This window comes from Vulpes vulpes, chromosome 12 (assembly GCF_048418805.1).
Source record: "Vulpes vulpes isolate BD-2025 chromosome 12, VulVul3, whole genome shotgun sequence".
Classification (NCBI taxonomy): domain Eukaryota; kingdom Metazoa; phylum Chordata; class Mammalia; order Carnivora; family Canidae; genus Vulpes; species Vulpes vulpes.
The window spans coordinates 187,655,541-187,680,468 of NC_132791.1; positions in this window are offsets into that span (position 1 = coordinate 187,655,541).

Consider the following 24,928-nt stretch of genomic DNA (forward strand, 5'->3'; position numbering starts at 1 on the left):
AAGCAGTTATACGGTTTTCCGGGTTCTTTTTTTTTTAATAATGCAATAAAAATACCACCTTCTCTCAATAAAAACCATAACAGGAGCAAGAAAGAGAGAAAGAGAGACAAGTTTCAGGAGAAAAGAGGGTATACAATTATTTCAAAAACCTTTCTTAAACCACTTATTTGATATGAGTAAAGAGGTACCAATAAATGTTAGACATTTTCATACATGGTTTTATGCCCATGTGCGCATCATATCCAAAGTCTGTATTCTCTTTTTTGAAATTGCATTTTAAAAAACGTTGCATATTGAGAAAATATCATAAATCGAAAAAGACAGGCTTCTGCTCTGAAAAAGAAAAATGGAATCCAACTAGAACATTAACTGCTCCATAGGACACTGAGGTAAAAATGGAATAAAGGAATTTGTTAAAAAGCCAACAACTGAACATATAGCTACAGTATTTCTTCGCCATAGAGGTAGGGCTCATATTGTTTTCCTTTAACGGTGTTTGTTTTCAAACTGCATGAAGTCTGAATAGACCCAATCTTCAAATCCAAAACACATATTTCTATAAATATTGCTTCAGGTTGATCGTATTTCGTTACCAGCAGGAAAAAAAGCCTCCATTTCCATGTGCAGTGAAATTGTGCCACGGGGGATGGCTGAGTACAATTAAGGAAGCTGGTGTCAGTTGAAACCAAGAGCTGAGGTGTCTCAACCACCAGAGAGCTGGAAGGGGATTTACATAATAGGCAGGAAGTGGCAGGATCGGTGCTTCCATTAGATCCCTGTTCACAAATCTGTGTCCACATCACCTGACACGTTCATGAATGCACCATGGCAGGGTGTGCAAGAGGGCATCTTGGGATGAGGAGATGACAACTTTCTGTCTTTAAAACAACGAGCCCAGCTTGGCAAGAGGCTCAGAATTTGGTTCAACTACGTATGAAAAAGTCCAAATTAAGGAGATTGTCTGTGAGTTGTGTGCACTTGCTGCCTTCAGCATCTGAAAGCTGTTTTCCACTAAAAGTCTGACTGCTTAGAATTCAAGCCCTATGCAACTAAGAAACTCCAAAAGAGGTAATGAACCATAAATTATTGCCGTTAGATATTTAATACTCAATCAGTATGTGCTCTCTCAAGCATATCCCACCGGCATTGCATTCATTCTGACAGTGTGGTACTGGTTCAATTACTTTGCTCATTTACAATAAAAGATTAATGAAAAGAGGTATATTTTAGTTCACAGAGATTAATTGCATCCCGTACTTTCCCCACACTAGAAATATTCAACCCATAATCCTGATAGCTTTTGCATCAACAAGTGCATGGAAAATTAATAGACTTTCTGCTGCTGGAAATCTCAGAGGGTTTTCAGATAGAAATATCCAGGGAAAACAAGATTGAAAGTTGGCTTTGGGCTGCAAATGAATTAATTTACCTGCTTCTTTAAATTTACTTCTATGACATTTTTGAATTAGCCACCCTAAAGATATGTGTGCTGTAAGTATTTTATATCCGCACATTTTTTTTTGTCAAGTATTTGCAAAGCAAATTCCCCTTTGAGATCTAATTCTACTGGATAAAGCCAGGTATGTCTATAGTTGGTCGATGTTCCAACATTTGGGGAGATGTTGGCTATTAACATTTGACAGGTTTTTGTTTTTTCCTCAGAGGAAATAGATGCCAAGTGTGCTAGCACATTCATTCTGAATATTCTTTTAACATAAAGTTATTTGCCACTGGGAAATCTGGAATTTAAAATTTCAAAGTGCCTCCCTGGTACATAATTCTTAACTTCTTACAAACTTTGCTAAGTGCGGCACTCTATCTTCCGCTGCCTTGAAGATAACAAACACACATCTTTGCCCGGTGGAAAGCTGGAACGGAAAATGAATTTAAATTTAGTGGGTCTTATTATATTCAGGGTTTTTTTTTTTCAGATTTTATTTGACTTGACCCTTGAAACAATTTGATCGTATTGATGTTTCCATTTCTAAAAGGATAAACTGGGGCTCAAAAGAGTGACGTTACCTGCCTATGATCACACAGTGGCTAGAACTGGATCTGGGGTCTTTCTGTCTCTAACGTCCATATTATGTCGTATAAATCAGATTAAAAACAAGAAAACTTCTGTGGCCCGGAGTCATCTTTTCTCTAAGCCTACTTTTGTTTGTTTCTCGAGTGGTGGCCATACATTTACTTGATACTGATACTTAGATGATGCAATAAGGCAGCCCTTACAGATGAAAACTAGGAAAGCAAACGTACTCTATGTGCAGATGAAAATGAAATATGGTTGGCCTGGGGTTGGACTGTGCAAACCTGGCCCTTCAGTCCTGGGAAAATCAGTGCCTTGACAGGTCTGTGTCTGAGATGCTTCCCCCAGTCCAAACGGACAGTTGAGGGGCTCCTCTCTTCCTGTCTACAATGCAGTTTATTAATCTCTTTCTCAGTCAGAGCTATTCAGAAAACTTCCAACTGCAGAGATTTCTAGTGTGTTCTCTGCAGATTGTTTTCCATTGTTACAGGAGGGATATGGGCCCTTCCACATGTCCTTAAGTTTCTTTCTAGAGAGAGGAGCCAGAAATTAGGCTAATTTCTGTTCCCCATCTCTTAGGCACTTTCCAGCAACCCTACCCCAAAGTTCAGTGACCTCAGCCTTGAAAACTAAACTGCTCAGCAGACCTGCCATTTTTTTTTTTTCCAGTGGCTTGTCAGGAGGGAATTGGTGAACTGGAGATAAATCCACTACTTCTGAAAACATACATAGACATCATAAAAATTAAAGACGAATAAGGCTGAATTAACTCAGAGCAACAACCCATCCTCCTGGTTATAAAGAAAATAGCTGCTTTTGTAGCACCAACCAACCTGTTTCTCTGATCTATTTCACTGAATTTATTTTATTTCTTGGTAGGAGTTGTATTGTGTCAAAAATAACAGAGCCCATCCTTGTGTTTCCATGAAGTGGAATATTTTGTAGCAGTTTTAAACTGAAGTGGTTTTGTGGTCTCCTAGTGAGCTCATTGGGAAAAAAAAATGCATTCCATTTTAAGAAGGCGGTCTAGAAGCAGTGACCACAGAACAGGTGTTTTTATGTTTGTTTTCATACTTCTGGGAGTTTTGGATGAGAAAGAACTGGTTGCTTCCCAGTGAATTTGTTGTTTGCTTTACAAATGATGATTATGTTTCTATTCCACATAGAAGCCACCGCTATTACGAATTCCTTACATGTTTTGCACCTGTACAAATAATTTATCTTAATACAGACTTTGTGGATTGTCTTTTAGAACTTTCTATTTAACAGCTATTAGGCATAATAACCCACCTGTGTAACCCTGGGCCAGTCTTTTAACCCTCTTAGGCCTTAATTTCTTCATTTATGGAATAATGGAATTTGGACAGAGGCTGAGCCAACAAACACTATACCTCTATTAGGATGTGTTCCAAAGGGCCTGGAGCTTAATACTTCATAAAATACAGACTGTGCCTTCAATAGCCTCCCCACATAGTGAGAGATGGAGGCAAGCAACGAAGCAAGCACAAAACAGTCATCATCACCACGCTGGGGAGATGCATGAGACTGTAGTAGAATAGGATGAGTGATGCTCCAGTGTGGTAGGTGCGGAAAGTCCGGAGAACCGTCCCACAAAAAGCTAATACTTGGCTAGTTTGTGGGTAAATGTTGGGATGTGGATAGTCTAGAAAAGGAAAGAGACAAAATCAGTGAAGAAATTCATTATTTAAAAAGTCCTGAGGAACAGCATAGTGCTGTTTGGGGTTGGCAATAAGCAGGAGGAAGTCTCGGGCACCTAGAGACTCCGGAGCGGGCCAAATCCTGCGAGGCCTTCGGCCTAGTGGGATTCCCGAGCTTTATGTCAAAACTAAAAGTGAATCACTGATGAATATTAAGCAGCATTAGATAATACCACAATGTAGATAATACGTGTTAATGTTAAAGATTTCTCCGATACATTTGCAAACTGCTGAATAAAGGCGAAAGCCAACTAAAAGCATGAAGGGAGTAGGGTAACAGCCTTGAAAACGGGAGGTGTGCTCCGAATGTCTCCCATCTCGTGTTGACGTGGAACGACCTTAAATCTCCTGAAATCTGCATTTGGTACCTTTATGTTTGACTTGTAGCAAATCCCTCCCTTGACGCTTGCTGAAAAAATTAAAAATACTTGTTTTTGGCCTGTAATCTACTAAATCCTTGTGACAGTGTACAAAGAGCATTTACATAGATGGTGTTTCCTTGTTATAATCTCTCGCCATCGAGTTTGGCTAAATATAGATTCACTGAGTTTTGTCAGGTCATCTCTTATCTTCAGATCCTAGGGTGAGTTCTTCATTTCGTCTTGTAAGGAAGATGACTTGCCTTCTTCCATTCTCAAAAATTGAGCGGCTTCAGGCTCCCTTTGCATCTTTGCTCGGCAGATTGCTGTGGGTTTTCCCAGCCACAGTAAGAACACCTCAGGTTAGGGGCGCCTGGGCACTCAGTCAGTTAAGCATCTGCCTTCGGCTCAGGTCATGATCCCGGGGTCCTGGGATCGAGTCCCGTCCGGCTCCCGACTCAGCCAGGAGTCTGCTTCTCTCTCTGCCCTTCTCCCCACGTGTGCTCCCTCTCTCTCAAATAAATAAACATCTTTAAAAAAAAATAAGAGAGAGAGGATATCTCAGGTTATAGCTCTTCTCTTGGTGCCTTGACTTTGCTGTCATAATCATTCTCTTGGCGTTTCAATCCACTTTTTTCTGCTCAAAATCTCATTGTGGTATTGAATGCTTTCCTTTTGTTTATTATTTTTATTTATTTTTTTATTTTTTGAATGCTTTCCTTTTAATACGCATCCTTGTCTTATCTCTCTGGTGCTCAGGAGCCGGGCTGTGGGTTTTATTTACCTAGCATGATACAGAAGAGGGACTGCTAAACACAGACCCGTACCTTGTAGATCCATCCTTTTCTCTTTATTTCCAGGGAGTTTTTCCTCTACAGCCTTCATTCAAGGCATTCGTTGTGATTCACAGTTCCTTTCAGTTAAAAAGAAACACAGTCTCTGGGCACCTGGATGGCAGAGTCAGTTAAGCATCCAACTCTTGGTTTCCACTCAGGTCATGATCACAGAGTCATGAGATAGAGCCCTGCGTAGGGCTGGAGGCTGCTCAAGGCTCTCTCTGCCCCTGCCCCCCCACTCTTGTCTCTCTCTCTCTCTCTCTCTCTTTCTCTCTGTCAAAATAAATAAATATTTTTTAAAAAAAAAAATCCTCTCTGCTTGTTGAAAATACATTGTTCAAATTGGTTTTTAGAGGTATAGGATTCCTATGGTAAACTGAACGGGCCACCACAAGACATGAGTTTTGAACATGGACAGCAAAACTGCCAATTTTCTTAGGGGAAAGTTGTGAGATTATGGAAAAAAGATTTAGAGATTAACCCCTATTCTTTCATTTTTAATGATTCTGTTACTTTGGGAAATTCAAAGAATCTTTTCACATAAGTACCATTAAATTGATTTACAAACGAGTCAATGAAGGTTTTTTTTTTTTTTTTTTTGACAGAATATGTTTAAAAGGTTGAAAAAATATTTACAGAGCACCTTGTGCCCTATGCCTGACACATGTTAGGGACTTGATAATTGGAAGTTATAATAAGTCATGCCTTCCTCATCAGTTATCAATAGATATCCTTGCTCTATGAAAGGAACAAGGATATTTTTACCTGATGAAATGCTTGAACTGGAAAGTAAAAACCAGGTAGAAAGTTGAGGATTAAAATTGGAGAAATACTCTTTTAAAAATTGTTAATGGTTCTCTGGTTCATAAAAGGAGAAGAGTGGTTCATATAGACTTCAATTTGCTAAGCTCTTTTTAGAACCTTCCAGAATATTGCTATAAATGAAGAAAAAAGAGAACTCAGAAGTTGGATGACTTGAAAAGATTAACGCCTGCCCACCCCAATGTTGTTCCCGTGACAAGCTCAAATCCCCTCCTCAGTGCTCATTAAGCTCAGCGCTGACATTTGTCCTCCAACCCTCCTCTGATTGTTCCTATGTGATGGAATAGTGAATCCAAGTCTGAGCCGTGGCTAATAACAATATTTTAATGCCACCCAGCATTTTAGTATGCTATGGTCTCTAGAAGAAAATGAACCTTCATTATAATATAAATGTCTTTTATACACAGCCTCAACCAGATTCTTGACTACTATTTCAATACATTTATTTCAAGCATAATCAAATTCTGAGAAAATTGGTTGGTATAGTGAGCAATGACTGAGTTATCCGTCCTGTTGAATTTTAATTCATTGTCCTAAGTAAACCTGAAATTGGCGATATGATTAGAGCGCAAAGTCAACTACTGAAATGAACATGTATAATTTGGAATTATTCCTATCACAGTGTCTCCCTAAGAACATTATGGACAAAGCAGTTACCGAAGGATTTTACTTTTAGAAGCATCTGAGTGTTAAGAGGACTATTGCGTGCGGTTGATATGTGTATCCTTGTCAGGGCATTGATTCAATGATTCATTTTTTTATCATTTTTATCAGATAATGGAATAAAAAATAAGTAGTTGTTATTTTGCTAGCATCAGGATGGCAATAATTTCTTGTGCTTAATTATTCACAGTATGCTTGCACATACATTATACCAATATAAAAATCCATGAGGAGAACCAATATGCTTACTTCCATTCATAGATAAGGAAATAGATACAGGGCAGTGAGGACTTCTCGAAAGGGATTATCAAACAGGGTGAAGCATGTCCCCAGAGGTGGGCAAATGCTGCTCTCCTTTTTTTTTTCTAAATAGATGTATAGTTGGCACACGGTGTTACATTAATTTTAGGGACACGGCATGTGGCAGGGTTGCAGGGTTCTTGTACCGTAGAGAGGAAGAATGAACCTGGAGGACACAAAAGGATCAAGTGAAGTGAAAACTTATTAAGTGAAGGTGAGAACGAAAATGAAAGAAAAGGCTCTCTAGAATGAGAGAGGTCTTCAGCGGCCTCCTCCTGAGGGCTTTTACGGTCCATCTTTTATAGAAAACTGACCGGGGAGCTTGGTAAATATCTTGTCTATAATATTTAAGACAAATAAGATGGGGGCACCTGGGTGGCTGTCAGTTAAGTGTCAGGCCATGATCCCAAGGTCCTGGGACTGAGCCCTGCATCAGGCGCCCTGCTCATTGGTGGGAGGGGAGGAAGGAGGGGGCCCTGCTTCTTCCTCTGCTTCCCCTGGGTGCCCTCCCCCTCAAATAAATAAATAAAAATTTATTTAAAAAAACAAGGTGGATTTGTGACTATCATATAATTATCTCATCTATATTTAGGACAAACAAGGTGAATTCTATGTTCCTTTCTCTCCGGTTACCATCTGGTCTATAACATTTTCCACGTCTGGGATATCTGTGAGGCTGGTGACATGGCCCCCTGCCTCTGTCTCCCTACCTAGCCCTGCCTGTCCCTTACTCAGAAATAGTGATCTGACGGGTCTATATGTTCAGCTGTGCTCACCACAGCTGATTGTACCTACAATCTGTCACCATACAGCAAACACTACCTCAACGTCACTGACTGTATTCTCTGTGCTGTACCTCTCATCTGTGACTTACTCATTCTGTAACCGGAAGTCTGTGTCTCCCATTCCCCTTCATCCGTTTTTCCCATCCCTCTCTCCTTCCCTCGGAAGGACCACCGATTTGTCTCTGAAATACTAGCATATTGTCATAGGAAGCACTTGGATCAATTCACTCTTATTTGACCAAGACACGACTTGCAAATAATCACACTTGACTTGGACCCATCACTGTAAATAAAATAAAGCCCACATCTCACTGAGGGAAATGACTTCTACACTGCATAGCACTCTACCTCCAGAAAATTAATAATTAAATTAATTATACCATCAGGGCAATAAATGTGAAACGGTATTATTACTAGTGAAAAAGGGGGGGAAAGATAGGTTATATCAGATTGTTCCCACAACAGCCACAAGAGTAAACGGATCAGAATGCACAATGTGACCTGTTACACGCCCCCGGAGTCCCACATTATTGACGTAGGCTACACCACGTCTGAAGAAGAGATGTGTTCATAGTTCGTGCATTCATCTTAGCGCCTTACAGCGCCTGGCCTGTCCCAGTGTAATACCCATCCGTTTTGATGTGAGGTAGTTAGATTAAATGACTCAGTTCCGTACAACGCGAATCAGAGCTTTGCTTCTTTCCATGCTGGTGAAAGAAGGGGAAAGACAGAGCCACCTTATAAATTAACCGGGTCATCAGGGGAAGGAAGCGTAGAGTGATGCAATCAAAAGATTGAATCAAATGACCAAAAATGTTTTCTCCTGAGACATTTTACAGGAAATAAAGAGATTTTAACAGGTTGTATGTTCTCAGTCTTTATTGTTTCATTTATTTTAGAACAGTAAAGAAATTAAAAAAGAAAAGAAACTTTACGAAGAATTCCACAACTTGAGAAAATCATAAAAAAGAAAAAAAAAATCCTGACAGTAAAGGAACTTAAAAAAAGAAACTTTATGAAGAATTCCACAACTTGAGAAGTTCATAAAAAAAAGAAAAAAATATATCCTGTGTTATGGCTATAATGCCCTGCCTCTGTGGCTCTCTGTAGGTGGAACCTCGAGAGCCTGGTGGACCTCGGAGTCAGGAACCCAGGTTGGAGTGGAAGCTCAGTCACTGGCACGTTCATTGACCTTGAGAAGCTTTACTAAACCTCAGTGGGTCAGAATCTTCTTAACTGGAAGCCAGGGATAGCAACCGTGCCTCTCCTAGGACTGTTTTGAAGGCCAGGTAAGCTGATATGTTTGAAACTTGGAAATGACAAGCATATTGTAAGAAAGATTAAAATATCTGCTAAATGTAAGAACAATAATGAGAATAACAGTAGGTATGCTACGTTACAGGATCAGCACTTCCAACCATCCTAAGGATTCGCTCCTGGGTTGGGGAGGACGTTGCTCATCCCTGCTCCCTGCCACGGCCTGTCCTCTCTCCTGAGGGGAGGCAGGGCTACCCCACCCATCAGAACTTGTTTCGACCAGTGAAATGTGAATAATACCTTGAGAGGCATTGTGTGTTTATTCCAATTCTTCTTATTTATCCCTCGGTTGTGATAATGGCATATCTAAGATAGGGACGGCTACTTTGGCCCAAGCCCATTTCAGAACAACAACAACAAAAAAAAGAATAAAAAGAAAAGAGAAGAATAGTACTAAATAAATATTTGTTTTTACACATCACTGAGATTTTTTAAAGACCTCCGTTACTCCAGCAAGGTTGACTAACACAATAACTAAACAGATAACTAAATAAATCAACAAATAATAAGCTCTGTTGGCATTTATGTAAATTTTTAAACGTCACCCTTGATTATTTACGTATTCAATTTCTGTAATAGTCTTCAATTACCTATATGTATAATTTTTGACTCACTTTTTTTTTTTTTTACCTAGCTTATAAGTGTACTTTTCCCATATCATAAATAGCCTGGCAAACGTTAGAACTGATAGATTAATTGAAGTAGCCCCCAAAAGCCTGTAAGTGAAAATAATAATAATAACTGTAGTAATAAGGTTGCTCTCAAATAATGAAACTATAAAATATGTACATGATGTACTTAAAGCCACAGAAAGCCATATTGTGATGTGTTATGAGATAGTGGTGACTCTACGGTCCACACAATTTGATTGTAATAATATCAACTGTATTAACGTGGCTAAATAAAGAAGGACGGGGAATGACACAGAGGCTGAAATAATCAGCGCACAGCTAAGGGGTATTCGATGCTTATCCAATAGATCTGAGTATGACACTGTGTTTGGCAATTTATCCTGAGGATGAACTGTGTGCATCTAGGACTGGTTACTGAAACCAGCCATATATCTGTGATATCAGTTAACATGGGTATAGGAAAAAAAACGACTTGATAATTTTATAGAGATAAGAATCCATCTTGGCATATTTATAGACTCATTATAATTTTTATTCTTATTTTACCTATGTGAAAGTAGAGCATATTATGCTCATTCGGTGTGTTCATCTCCTAAATGTCATAGTACTCACTGAAAGCAATGGCATTAAGTATATCTGTTGCTATTAAATGAATATTTTTGAAGCATGTTCCGTGAAACCCTTATGTATCACTATGTAGGTCTGTATCTATATATATGAAACTATGCATATGACTATATATGGAAAGATAGTCACATATGTAACTCTATGTAACTATGTATATATAACTAAATATAATAAAATTATATATATAACTAAATATAACTATATAGAGAGGGAAATGAAATGAAAAAAATGGAAAAAATGGAATAAAAAAATGAAAAAAACAACAACTTACTGACTTCCTACTGTACGATAGGCACTGGCCATAATTATTGGATCATCAACCGCCGTCTTTAGAGTCAGCATTATCTCCACTGGCAAACATATTAACTGAATCTCAGGGAGGTTAAACACCTTGGCCAAAATGCATCAGATAACTGGGGTGCCATCAGGATTTGGACATATTGTGTCAAAATACCCACGGCTTTTCCACTACAGTTATAAATATGAGATTTATACATAATGGCAACCTGAGAGACATGTCTTTTCAAATCATCAAATCTGGCACATTAGTGTGGAACCACTTCCTAATAGGAAAGAGTGTGAGGTGCTGTGATCAGAAAGTGTACACATCCATTACAATCTGTCACCTGCTTCTCCCAACAAAACCATTTTATTAAAGTGAGTCACAATTCTAAGTGTGTCTATCCCCATCTTTGAAGGTAGGCAAAGAAATAACAAGCTATGATGACCCAAGAACACGCTAGACAAAAAAAACAAAAAAACAAAAAAACAAAAAACAAAAATAAACTGATACAAAGATGGGGAACATGTATCCATTCTTCTATTTTTAATAGCTCCATTTGGGTTTGGTTTTAAAAAAAAAATGTTCCAACAAATAATTATCACCAAAAGTCATGCTGAAAATGTATTTGTGTGTGTTTTATACACAATACATTTGTATTATTTAGAGGAAGAATATTCCTAGCTTCTCTTCTGAGGCATAATGTAAGTAACATGAAATTAAATTTTTTGAAGTGTATAATCTGAGGAATTTCAGTACATTTAGGCAAGCATACAACCCTAACAACACTCTGGTTTTTAACTATTTCTGTCATCCCACAACTTTTCCACACCTCCTTACAGTCTATACCCATTCATTCCCCCAGCTTCAGATAACTATTGATGGGCTTTCTGGACATTTCTTTAAAAAATGTCCTTTACTGTTTGGCTTTTCCAGTTAGCATGTTTTTGAAGATCCATTTGTAGAATGCAGGAGTAGTTTTTTTTTTTTTTCATTTGTCTTGGCAAGTCATATTCCATTGTGTGAATATACCGCATTTCATCTATCCAGTCTTTAGTTGGTGGACATCTGGGTTGTTTCCTTTTTTTGACTCTTATGAATGATGCTGCTATGAATACTTACATACATTTCTTTGTGTGGACCTAAGTTCTTATTCCTCCTGGTTATAGCCCAGGCATGCAATTACCGAGTCGTATGGTAAATTCATGTTTAATTTATGAAGAAAGTGCCAAACTCTTTTTCGAAGTGTCTGAACCATTTTGCATTCTCAAGAGTAAAGCATGAAGGTTCCCACTTCACACCCTTACCAACACTTGTTATTATTTGCGCGTATCTAATAAAGATTTTTGCGACTGTGTCATTAGAAGTATCAGTTTGTAGTTTAGTGGTGATGGCTTTGTCTGAATCTGAGATCAGGGTAACGCTGGCTTTATAGAATGATGAGGGTAATGTCATTTCCTAAAAGATTTAGTGAGGGACTATTATTATTTGTTTTTTAGGTGTTTGGAGAACCCACTAGTACATAGTGAAGCCATCTGGCCTGGACTTTTCTCTGGGAGTAGATACTGAATTCCTAATTCATTTTCTTGACTTTTTGAAGGTCTATTCCGAAGTAGAAGAGTAGATGGAGGCATGAGAAGTTGGAGAGGTGCTTTCAAAATACGGGGGAAATCATGTGCACGTGTCTCGAGGTAAGAAAGTACTTTACCTGGATTTAGCATTCCAAGTAGTTGGGTAGCCCATAAATTGGATAGAATAAAGTAAACCTGTTTTGTTCATCATCTAAATTAAAGACGTTGACAAAATATATTCGGCCATCTTCAGTTAGTGAAATATGTCATTTACGTGTAAGAAACGTTTCAGCAGATCATGGCGTCTGAAAAATCCAAACAAGAAATGATTAGAGATTAATAAGTCACCATATTATTGATTATTTTTTAATAATGAGAATATTTAAAGGTAAAAATATGAATGGTAACCCAAAACATTAAGTCATGTTTCAGAAACCGGTAGGCCCACAAAAGACACTCATGACCTAACCCCCAGAATTTATGCTTTCTTATGTGGCATCAGACACTTTACAGATGTGATTAAAGTTAAGGACCTTGAGGTGGGAAGATCACCATGGATTATTCAAATGGGCACAATGTAATCAAAGGACCCTAAATTTCTGACCTCCCAAACTGTAAGATCACAAATTTGCATTGTTTTAAGCCGCTAAGTCTGTAATGACTTGCTACAGTGGCAATAGAAAACTAGTATAGTGCTATTTTCGAACTATAAATATCAGTCAAGATGCTTCTAGATTTGTTGCTGAGAGTGGTATGAAATACATATAAAACTTGTGATTCCTCAAAATATCAAATGCCATCAGCAGAATTCGTAGGATCTAGTCACATAAAGTGAAGCGTTTATTTGCCAGCTACTACCAAGAACATCCAGCAATAAAATTATGACTACATATATGTCTATGCAGATATTTTGTCCCTTCTATTAGAGCAACAGTTTAGATCGCTCCTTTCACAGACTCTCCTTCCCTTGTTTTTCGAAAAAAAAGACTCATTTTCTTTTCTCTTTATCCATAGCTTGGATTACTTGGGTTCCAGAGTGGACTGTATATCTGCAACCTGACTCTGAAATATCTTTTAAGGTCAATTATAAAGTATACATCTTCTCATTCCAGTATTTCTTATTTTCCATTTTAGGATAAAGTTTCTTTGACCAAATTGTGAGATACTGCCAAATACGAATCCCTGTACTAGTTTCTCAGATGTTCTTTCTCTCTCTCTCTCTCTCTTTCTTTCTGCAAAAAATCTTCCTCTGGTATCTCTTTTTTTAAAGATTTTATTTATTTATTCATGAGAGACAGAGAGAGAGAGAGGCAGAGACACAGGCAGAGGGAGAAGCAGGCTCCATGCTGGGAGCCCCACATGGGACTCGATTCCAGGACCCTGGGATCACGACCTGAGCCGAAGGCAGACCTTCAACTGCTGAGCCACCTGGGTGCCCCTCTGGTATCTCTTACTTTTCTCTTGCTTCCTCTTGACCCTACTACAGTCAGCTTAACCTGTGGTCATTTACCTTTATATCCTGTCTAATGATGTCACCCATGACATTTTGTTTTTAAAGTTTGCAATATATTTGTTTTTTTGTATGAGAGATGGGACATGCCGTTCAGGCAGCACAACCAATTTATTGCCCATAATTCACATATCAAATGAGAACCTCAAATCTGCCAAATACTTTTTGAACCCCGACCAACAACAAAAAATGCTTGGCATAGTTTTTGCCGCCACTTTCCTATCCAATACGTACATGTCCGATATTGTTATCAGATCAATAATCTCTTAGTGTACCTAACAAATTGCCGCAAGTTGGGTAGCGAAAAACAACAGAAATTGATTCTATCACAGTTCTGGAGGAAGAAAGTTTGAAATTAAGGTGTCATCAGGGCATGTTTAGGCTTTTGCTCCTAGTGTTTGCCAACAACTGTTGGCATCCTATGACGTGGAGCTGTAACACTCAGTCATCATATGGCCTCTCCCCTCTGTCTCTTCTGTGTCTTCACGTCTCCCTTCTTACGAGACAACCAGTCACTGGATTTAGGGTCCACCCTTATCTGGTATGCCCACATCTCAACACTGCAAGGACTCTATTTCCAAATAAAATCACATTCAAAAAAAAAAAAATAAAATCACATTCACAGGGTTTTAATGATACACCTTTTGGGGAAAAACAATCCAACCCAAAAAATCACTATAAGAGAGCTTTAGAATACTCAGTAGACTATTCCAAACAATAACCTGCAACCAATAGGATGGCATACAGAATCAAACGTGTTTGGGAAGGCAGTTTTGAGGGGTTTTTAAAGCACGGATTCTGGAATGAGATCGCCTTGGTTCGAAAGCTAGTGGGACTTATAAAGATGTGTGACTTTGTAAAAGCTGCTTAGCCTTTCAGTGTTTAGATGTCAAATATGCAAAATGAGAATCATTATAGGATCTTTCTCATAGGGTTGTGGCAATTAAATGAAATAGTATATGTAAAAGCACAAGGTCTGGCATATTAAATAATAAATATAGGATGGCTATTAAATTATTAACTTTCCTGAAAATATTTTAATTGGTTTGTTATTATAAACACTATTTCAGCTGTGACATATGATTAGCCTTGTGAAAAATATCAGAGTAATGAAAACAGCTTTGACTTTATCTCCTAAAAATATATCTAGTCCATATTTTATACAAATTTAAAATTTACAAAAAATTGAACTGTAGTGGCCTTTATTATTGAAGTAATAATTGTTCCAAAATATCAAGCACAATTTTTTTTTGGTGATTTCTTTTGATCTACCCTTTGCCCTGTCTGTCACTGTTCCTTTCTGTTGGTCACTCTTACTTTCTCTCTCCCTCCTTTTCTCTCCTAATATGTAATTATATATTATATAAATATTTTTATATATGTATATAATTATAGTGTTTTATTATATTGAGATCTCCAGTATGCATAGTATCCTACATAAGCATTTTTTTCTAATCTTTACAAACCTGTGAAGCATAATTGTTAGAATTTTGTGATATTCTATTAAGTGTACTTATTAAAATTCATTTAATTTTATGATATATTTAGCAGTGTATTCACTCCCATTTGAACACTATTTTAATGTTAAGATACCTAACACCTTAAGAAAAAGAAAAGTGATATGTTTTTAAGATTGAGTAAAAAATATGACATAAAACATAGTGAATAGGTAGGGGAAAAGTACTACTTAAGTACAATTGAAGTAACAGAAGTAATGGCTGCTAATTCTAGAGGCTTTGCACAGCAGATAAAGATCACATTTCACATGTAATAAGCAGTTAGGCTAAAGTTAAGCTCTTATAAGAATTTCTTCATGTAGGTTTTAAAATTTGTGAATCCATGCATTTTTTTCTATGTGGCATTGGCTATGATATATTAAGTAAAAGAGAAATGCTGATTTTATTTGCTGTTACATTAAATCAACTTACGTTTATGCTTCCGGTTTATTTTACTGGGTTCTGGGTTTAGGGACGCAGTATTCCTGTGGGTAGCAGTAGAACAGGCAAGAGCTAGATCTGCAAATTCCTTGGTTTTTTTTCCCCCAAAATGTTAAATTACTTAAGTATTTTTATTCAAAAATGAGAGGGAAAGGCATTGGTATTTATTTACATTTGCTAAATTAAACGTGATGATGCACAGAAGGAACTTGAAGCAGAGAAGGATCCTTTCTCTTTTACTTTCTTGCTTCGGTTTGTATTTCCCCCTGTGCTACGGAACCAGCTTTGGACTTCAACATAAGGAAGGCCTCAGCATCAGGAAGAGATATGTTATATTTAGATACAAATGATTAATTTGTATTAATTTTGTAATAATTAAATTTAAATTGTAATTAATTTTGTAATAATTTGTATTAATTAATTATTAATCATGCCAGGGGAAGAATAACTGCTCTATTATGGCAGACAGATACCTTGAGTTTCATGACTAACTTGATAGTTCAGCTGTCAATGTCACCTGACATTAAAACTTTACGCTTGTCTCCGCTGCATCAAAATTATTGTTCAAGATTATTTTCCCTAAAAGAAGGTTATGTGAACTCTTGTATATACTTAAAAATACTTCACCTGTAAGTTTTCTAAGTATCGTGAGAATGAGTAAGAAAGAAATGCATTGATTTATTGACTTAAACTTCTCAGATGAACTTGTGCTTTAAAGAGTCAATGACACTTTTGCCCCTGGGGTGGGGATGGGGAGTTATTTTTATGTTTCTGTTTCTCTTTAACAGAAGCATAATATCTGAAACCAGCTGAGCATTTCTTGTCACCTGTTCCAGGTATTTAAATTTATGTTGCTCTTTCCCTCCCCCCCATGCATAATATATATTTATCCACTTCAGCTGAAAACAACATCAGACGAAGGGGGGGAAAAAAACCACCAAACCAAATTAAACCAGCAGGATTAAGCCAAAATGTAGTTGGAGGCAGCTTGATCAGTGATGTTTTATTCATCAATCACCTGCACCTACATCGGATTGTTTACGCACAGACTTCAAGCATAAATAGCAAACGCGTCACTTCATTTTACTCGTGTAATATCATGGATTAATGTGGTGCCCATTAGTGTGTTAGAGTCCCCCTTCAGTGCTCAGGTGCTGCATAAAATGACTTCCTATTAGTTGTATTAAACTTTTTTTTCCCCAAACAAAATGAAAAGAATTTTCAGGTGTTTTACATAATGAGGCAGATTATTTAAGTACTTAGGCTACTTTAGGAAAGCAAGTTAGGCATGACTGGAAGCAGCATTAATGCATTTATGTCACAGAAAAATTACTGATGCAATTTATGTATTTTTTCAAAGCTTATGTGTCTTGTAGCCTAAGTATTTTCCAGTATTTCTCCAATTTTGTGATGGAGGCTATCAGAATTGGCAAGGTAAACTGAAAGTATGTGAGCAGCCTCCTTTAGACTGGCTGATCTAATAAGATGTCCACGAAGAGGGAATATTTAAGCAGAAATCTGCAAAGGAGTCAAGACTGCAGTGGTTGTAGGGGAGAACACAGCAAATACCCACAGAGGCATTGTCAAGGCAGAGACCCTGAGTGGAGGACACGCATGGCATGTTCCTGGAGTATCATTTAACATACCCAGCCCTGCTGCATTCCAGCCCAATGCAGTCCAAGAGTGTTCCACGCTCCTTTGCACTACACCAAGGTGCCATGATGGACAAACAAAATCATGGAGAAAGGTAGGCATGTTCCTCCTTCCTCTGAGCAATTGCTTACTCTCCTCTGAAGGGTACTAAGTCTCCACTGATCATGCTTTTCTCTTCTTCCCAAGGCCTTCACTTACAGATGATACTCAGTTTTCCAGTTTAACATACTATTGCTAAATATTGAAGGGAAGAGAATACGTAGTTGACATGCTTTATGGGAAATTTCATTTCAAGGAAGGATGGGGAGGTAGATAGCTGGTAGATTATCCTTTAAAAAAAAAAAACCCTTTAAGAAATCCACATCCAAGAATTTTATTCTTGACCACTACTGGGAAACTTAAATTCACCAAGACTCTATATCATACATTATTATGCAATATTCATTTCTTTTTTCATGACTAATACCTTCTATCACTGGTTTGATAAATTGAGCCTATGAAACCTTTTTCCCTTATTATTACTATTATTAGTTGGTTCAGTTGCTTGATTCAAGAATGGTACTATTCCTACCATTATTTCTGTGTTTTATTTAAAAAAATACAATATACAGATAATAGCATGAGTCAACTTTATTGTAAAAAGTAAATAAGAAATCAGAAAACACATAATTGGCCAATTGGTTGGTTATGAGATAGCTTGAAATATACATTAAACAGCTTATTTTTAAAAATCTAAATGCATTTTAAAAGGCATTGAGGGTGACAGAGTGCAACGCTCAGCAGAGTGATATTATAAAAGACCTTTTATTTTCCTTTTATGCCATGTTTCTTATCACTCTAAGTAATTTAAGCTACATTTATAAGATATACAGATGTCTCTTTATAAGCTGTCAAACTGTTTGCTTGTTTGTTTAAATAGGATTAAATAAAATATCTTAGAGTAGCACCACAGTTTGATCCTATAATAATAAGACTGTAGGTAAATTCTAGTACAGAAAGAAGCCACAGATGGAACAAAGGCTCTCATATTGAGAGGACTGAGGGAACTTGGTATTAGAGGATCCATACCTTATTCATAAATAAGTAGAATCCATTGTTGCTCATCATATAGATTTTTCGTTTTTGTTCACTGTACACAATAAGTTGATCTTTTCCCTCATTTAAAAGGCAAAATACTATTCAAGTAATTTGACATGGAAAAAGAGCATCCATGTGGCATTTGAATGTTCTTCTGTGTTCTAGACGTCATTTTCAAATTAAGGAGAGCAAGTGATGTAAGCAGGAGATCCCTGTGATCCTTCTAATTTTGACCTCCCCAGATTTTGTATCAAGCCACCCCCTAAAGAAACTGTCCCCTCAAACGATGACATCGTTTTATTTTTGAGCTAGTGATTGTTCCTAGTCCATACAATAGGACACGTAGACGCGGGATAGAGCAAAATACCTTGGAGAGGGGTCGAGACACTAGGGTTCTTTGCTGCTGATGAGCCTCCTTATATTAGATATTTCACAAAATTCTTCCAGTCCTCATTGAAAAACTGAGATGACTCCCAATTGTCTTTCTCATAATAAATGCCAATGAGAGAGAAGTAAGTTGCTCCTACAATGAATCTTAAAAATAATTATAGCCAACGCAAAATGAAAACATTCTCAGCAAACAAAAGGCTCTGTAAAGTCTTCAAATCTTGATTTTTTTTTCCTTTTTGAAATGTGGAGTGAGTTATGATGGCCACTTGGCATACTTGAAGCCCTTCAAATTGTCAATTCTTTGCTCTTTCTAAAGCTCTGGAGGTCTGTTTTCTCTGAAATGTTTGTTTCTCTCAATTTGTAGCTCTCTGTAGGGTCCCTCACTCAGAGCATAAACCAAAAAAATACAAAGAAAAGTGAATAATCTTACCCTAAATTTATTACAAATAGCAATTTAGAAGACTCATTATCACAGTATGAGACATTAAAAAAAAAGAAGAATCATAATCAAAGAACGTGAAAAATCGTAGAAAATGTGTGGGTACATATCTATCCAGCTATCTCAACAACATCTGAATGCGTGATGTTGTGCTGCTATGCGTGAATCGATAAATACATTTCTGTACTCATTTAACAGTGTGTTATTGAAATTAGACCATAGTTATAAATACTAATTAGAATTAAATCATTAGAAATGAAATGTGCCCAGATCTCCTGACAGGCTGCTGTAAATGAAAACACTTAAACTTGTTCAAATTCATCAATTTTTGTTTCATACTTTTATCAGGGTTTTATAAGACAAAAGTATGGGGGTGGGGGAGTCCCCAGGCTTCAAGAGACTATAAAATCTCATTGAAGTTGGTTTCCTGCAAGTCAAATAAAAAGAAAAAAAAAAGCCCCTTGGTACTCATGCACTGCTGAGTTGGTCGAATTGAGCCAATTCTAATTTTTCAGGGTTGTTGAACTCACCAGGGAGGACACGAGCAGCCAGACAAAGCGGAGTATGCTCTGTGCACCAGCTTCAGCAGAGTCCCAGGAACTTCCCAGCCTGTGCTTTTGAGCCTCCACGTCGTGGGTCTGAGTGTTCGCTAAGGCTCTTCAGCGAGTTCCTGCGGTGCCTCGCTCTCTCCAGCTCTGGGCTACAGAATCCCAGGCCGAGGAAGGCTGGCCTTTGACTGCAGCATCCGCAAGGCAGGTAGGAGGCGTTGGGGTCCAGAAGCTCCATGGAAGAGTTCGGAGTGTTCCAGGATGCAAGTGGCCACACTGGGAAACCAAGGAGAGCTGGGAGACGCAGAGACAGGAGTCAGAGGAGAGGTGAACCTTGAAGAGTGGGGTGGGAGGATGTTGCTGAGAAAAGTCCCCTGGGTTCCCCAGCCCCCGCACTATTGATGTTTGGGGGGCAAGTAATTCCTTCCTGTAGGAAAGTCGTGTTGTTGCGGGGTGGTGAGTGTTGTAGGACATGTCGCAGCATCCCTGGCCTCTACCCACTAGATGCCAGTAGCACTCCTCCCGAGTTGCACAATCAAAAAAAAAAAAAAAAAAAAAAAAGGTATCTGGACATAACCAAATGTTCCCTGCTGTGGGTGGGGCTGGAGGCCAAGGTGACAAACTCTCCAATGGTTTAGAAATCTCCTGTGGTGCGTTCTCCACTCCTGTGGTTTGGATTAACTACTTCATACTTTAACTTTTAATAATTATGCCCTTTCATCCAGAAAGCTTTCCCTTACTCTCTGTGGAACTTCAGCGCTCACTCCCGTGCACCTTTACTACCCTATTGTGGGTTTATTTCAACAAGAATACGTTAGACACCTACTGCATACTCTGTAGTCCTAGAGACACGGTAGTTCATTAAAGTGACACGGCTGCTATTCCTATAAAGCTTCCATGTTTGAAGAGGCAAGAGACGATAACATGCACACCTACAAATCAGGGAGATATTTGTGGTGACCAGGAAGGAAATTAAAGAGATATGAAGAGGCTATGACTTAGGAAGTAGAGAGATGATTTAACCTGAGTGGCCATGAAAGCTGGCGATTGAGCAGACACATGTGAAAAGGAGTCCTAACAAGCCAGCCGAGGGGCAGCAAGGGTGAGAGCCCTGACACAGGGACCCGCTGGAGTTACTAGAAGAATTACAGGAAGGCCAGGGCCTATGGTGCTGCGAGCAAGGGGAAGGGCAGACCTGAGAGGAGAGAGGAGAGGAAGTCATGGCCAAGGGACAGAGCCTTGGCCATGAACTATGGTAAAGTGTTAGGTTCTACTTCAGGGGTCTGTCATAGCTCTTAATATACTATCTCTATTTGTCAAGGGACTTTGGTCTTTCTCCCTTTTTATTCACGTGGCCTTAAACTATTCATTTTTTTAAAGCTATTAAAATGGGTAACACTGTTTGCCTCAAATAATGTAGTAGAATTAAATAAAGTGTTGTGATACTAATAAGTGTTAGGTAATGAAATTGCAGTCACAGTGTGACATGCATTGTATCGCTTAATCCTCACAACGATGTGCTTTATTCCTATTATGAGGATCAAGAAAAGACACTTGAATGCAATGTTGAAGGCAGGGTAGGAGATTGTTGTGCAAAAACGTGATGGAGAAAGCAAAGCACTTCAGAAAATGGGAGCAATATGTGCAAGGCACAGTTATCAAAAATCCTCGAGTAGGCAAACCTGGGTGGCTCCGCAGTTGAGCAACTGCCTTGGGCTCAAGTCATGACCCTGGGGTTCTGGGATCGAGTCCCACATCTGGCTCCTCACAGGGAGCCTGCTTCTCCCTCTGCCTGTGTCTCTGCCTCTCTCTGTGTGTCTTTCATGAATAAATAAATAAATTTAAAAAAAAAAAACTCCTCAAGTAGAGAGTGATGATAGACAATTAGATATGGTTGGAGTGTCAGGAACAAGGAACAGAAGGAGAAAATCCTAAAGAAATACATTCTTATTCTTTTTTAGATTATGTGATTTGCTAAAAGTAACTTTTCTCTTTGATCCTCAATTTCCTTGTGTATAAGATGGGGCAACAATGCTTCTTCCATGGAAGTGTGAAATAATCTTCTATCATAGAGCCCAAAACAAAGTAAGTTTTAAAAATATTAGATGTGTAGCCAAGCTAAATATATAAAGGATGCTTATTAGTGTGCCGATGGCCTTCCAAGCTCATTTCCAGTAATAAGCTAGTACTCTGTTCTCAGATCTTTTCCATTTTACATCTTGATGAAAAATTTGATTGAGATCAGATTTTTTTTTAGATCGCCAAAGTTGGAATGGGACAATGACAAATGACAAAAATCATATCTTGACAGGCTGAAGTGGTGAAATTTAACACAGATAAATGTATAGTCCTAAACTCATATTCAGGGGGAAAAAAAAAGGATCTATTGAGATGAGACAGATGTGGGTGAAGAGCCATTCACATGATGTATCAAAGGGCATTTTTGGGTGAATGAACACTCATATGAGGTAAGAATGTGATATATTTGCTCAAAAATGCAGAAGCAATGGCATTTTAGTAGCATTCATAGAGGTATGTGTCCAGTGTAAGGGAGTAATTATCTCAGTTCAAAAAAACCAAAGAAACTCATCATAATGACAGAAAACGGTTGGCACGAATACATTGTTTGAATGATTGCCTCTTTGAAACTAATGACTAAAGTGGTTGGTATATTAATGCTATAAATCTATCTCTAGTTAGTGTCCGTTTAGGATGGAAAGTGTGAACGATTCCCTGAAAGACGTGAAAAGCAGTGCCCTGAAAGGAAATGGAGCCCATGATACTGACCTTCATCCTCTCTTTTGATTCCTGTAATTCCACTACTGTTAAGGAGGCCAGTAGACCAGTTGGCAGATCTTTTCAAGGAAGCTGACCCTGAATAGCTTGCTCTTGACATATGGCCAATGGAAAGTCAGACTGTAATTCATCTGGGGAGTCTGGTTGAAATGTGTAATGATGGGCATGACATGTACTCAGCAAGAGTGGCATGAACCATACAAGGAAACTGGAATGCTTACAAAGAGGATGCTCCGAAAAGAGGGTGCAGAGAAAAGCACAGCCCTCATTTGAAATATACTCTTAGTGAATTTCAAGAGACTGGAACATGTTTTAAGGAAATCTGGGCTTGCTTTCAAAAACAGGATCCATTTATAGTCTGAGGGGAAAGCCACAGGAGGCTAAGGGATGCTGGCTGAGATTTACTTTGAATTCCTTGATTTTCCAAATCTGAAGCTCAAAGTCAAGTTCAGGCCCTGCCAACTACTTGAACCATGACAGGAGTTAAAAGGTTTTTATAAGTGCTTGAAAAATGTAGCTATAGCCTGATGACTTCAATTCTACAACATCAATAATGGTAACTGGGTTGGGTAATCCTTGTGATACTACTCAGTTTCACTCCCTGGTGCAAACTGCATCTATTTCTTGTTTTGGAAAGGTATTACTCATACAGGAATGACTGTGAAGTGATTTATGTAAGACGATTCTCTTGAAGTCCTGACAGTCATGACTTGCTTGCATTCTTGGATTGGATTTGACCTTCTGCAGCCATGAAATTTTGCAAGAACACATTAAAAGTCTTGTTAGAAATAGGCACAAGGAATTCTACAGGGAAATGAAGAGCGCAGATTAAGGACAGGTGCACCGTATTGACAGTATCATATCTGGATTCAAGAGATGGTGGACAACAGATAGATTAGATAGATAGAAAGTTTAAGCTGGATAGTGATTTCATTTACCAGTCCCTTTTTTGTTTTCTGTGGAATTCCCTCTTACATCACTCATCATTCATTTTCAGCTAATTAGCGCTGGCTCTCAATTTGAGAAAGACTGTTTCTGACTAAACTGGTCTTACCAAAATATTACTTTTCAGTTCTTTTCCGCGTTTCAATGCTTCTTGTTCATGTTCACTTTTACCCTTTTTATAACGCTCCCCTTACTAAACTATGTGGCCTGGGTTATGGGCCAAACAATCCCCAAATGCTGTTTGCATATTGTAAATGTATTTCAGAGACATACCGTGTTATAGTTGCACCATCTGTGACACTAGTAACAGTGACAGGGGAAGATAAATAGAGACTTGTGCAAAGGTTGATTAAAACCTCCTTCTAGAAGTGCTATAAATCAATTGTATTCATACCTCAAGGTTGGAACCCAACTGTCACCTGGCTGTCAAGGAGCCATTGTTCAAATTTGACCTGTGATGGACTGAGATGTGATACCATTAGACGGGACATACTAGCAAGAACAATTACTGAGGCAATTGAAGGAGTTGCAGAAGAGTAGTGAGGATAAGCACTATAGGACAGTACGGTTTTTTTTTTTTTTTTTAGGAAAAAATAATACACCAGGGGATCCCTGGGTGGCTCAGCAGTTTGGTGCCTGCCTTTGGCCCAGGGTGCAATCCTGGAGTCCTGGGATCAAGTCCCGCGTTGGGATCCTGGCATGGGGCCTGCTTCTCCCTCCTCCTGTGTCTCTGCCTCTCTCTCTCTATGTCTATCATGAACAAATAAATAAATAATTCTTTTAAAAAATGATATACTAAATAAGATAAACATAGGCTGCAGATGAGTAATCAACGATTGAAGGCTCAGTGAAAGCCAATGGATTGGAGGAAAAAAAAAAAAACAGGCTTTCTTCTTGTGTTTCTCTTTTAGTCTCTTGTGACTACCACACTCTGAACACTCTGACACCAGATGTGTGTTCCTGTTGGTTCCTCCTTCCTTCCCTACACCAAGCAATTCTCTGCAACATCAGCTGAATAGTCTACAATTCAACTCAATTCTGACGCTATCTTCCTTGGCAATATCATGAGATCCCACAGATAAGGGGGTTCAGTCCCGTAAGACTGCCTTCCATTTCAGATTCAATAGCAAGTAATAGGTTCCCAAATTACCCACAATTTCTGTCTAATTTGGCTACCAATTGGAAGGGTTTCCATGACCTTCTCCCCCTTAGATACAATTATTTCCTAGAACAGAACTCAAGGAAACATATGTTTACCAGATTGTTCTTAGAGGATATGATAAAGGATAGTGATGAAGAGCCAAATGAAAAGATGCATAGGGCGGGGTCTGGGAGGCATCTGAACACAAGAGCTTCTCTCTCCGTGGAGTTGGAATGTGTCACCTCTTTATACATGAATAGGTTCGCCAACCTGGAAGCTCTCCAAATCCCATACTACTAGAGAGACTTCGTCATCTAGGTGTGATCAATTATTAACTCCATTTCCAGCCCCTCTCCCGTCTATAGAGAATGGGAGGTGGAACTGAAGATTCTAAGCTTCTAATCGTGGTTTGGATTTTCTGGAGACCAGCTCCTATCCAGGAGTCATCCAGAAGCCCATAACCATAGTCACCTCATTAGATCAAAAGATGTTCCTAGTGCTCTATCACTTCAGAAATGACAATGTTTTTAGAAGCTCTGTGCCAGGAACCTGG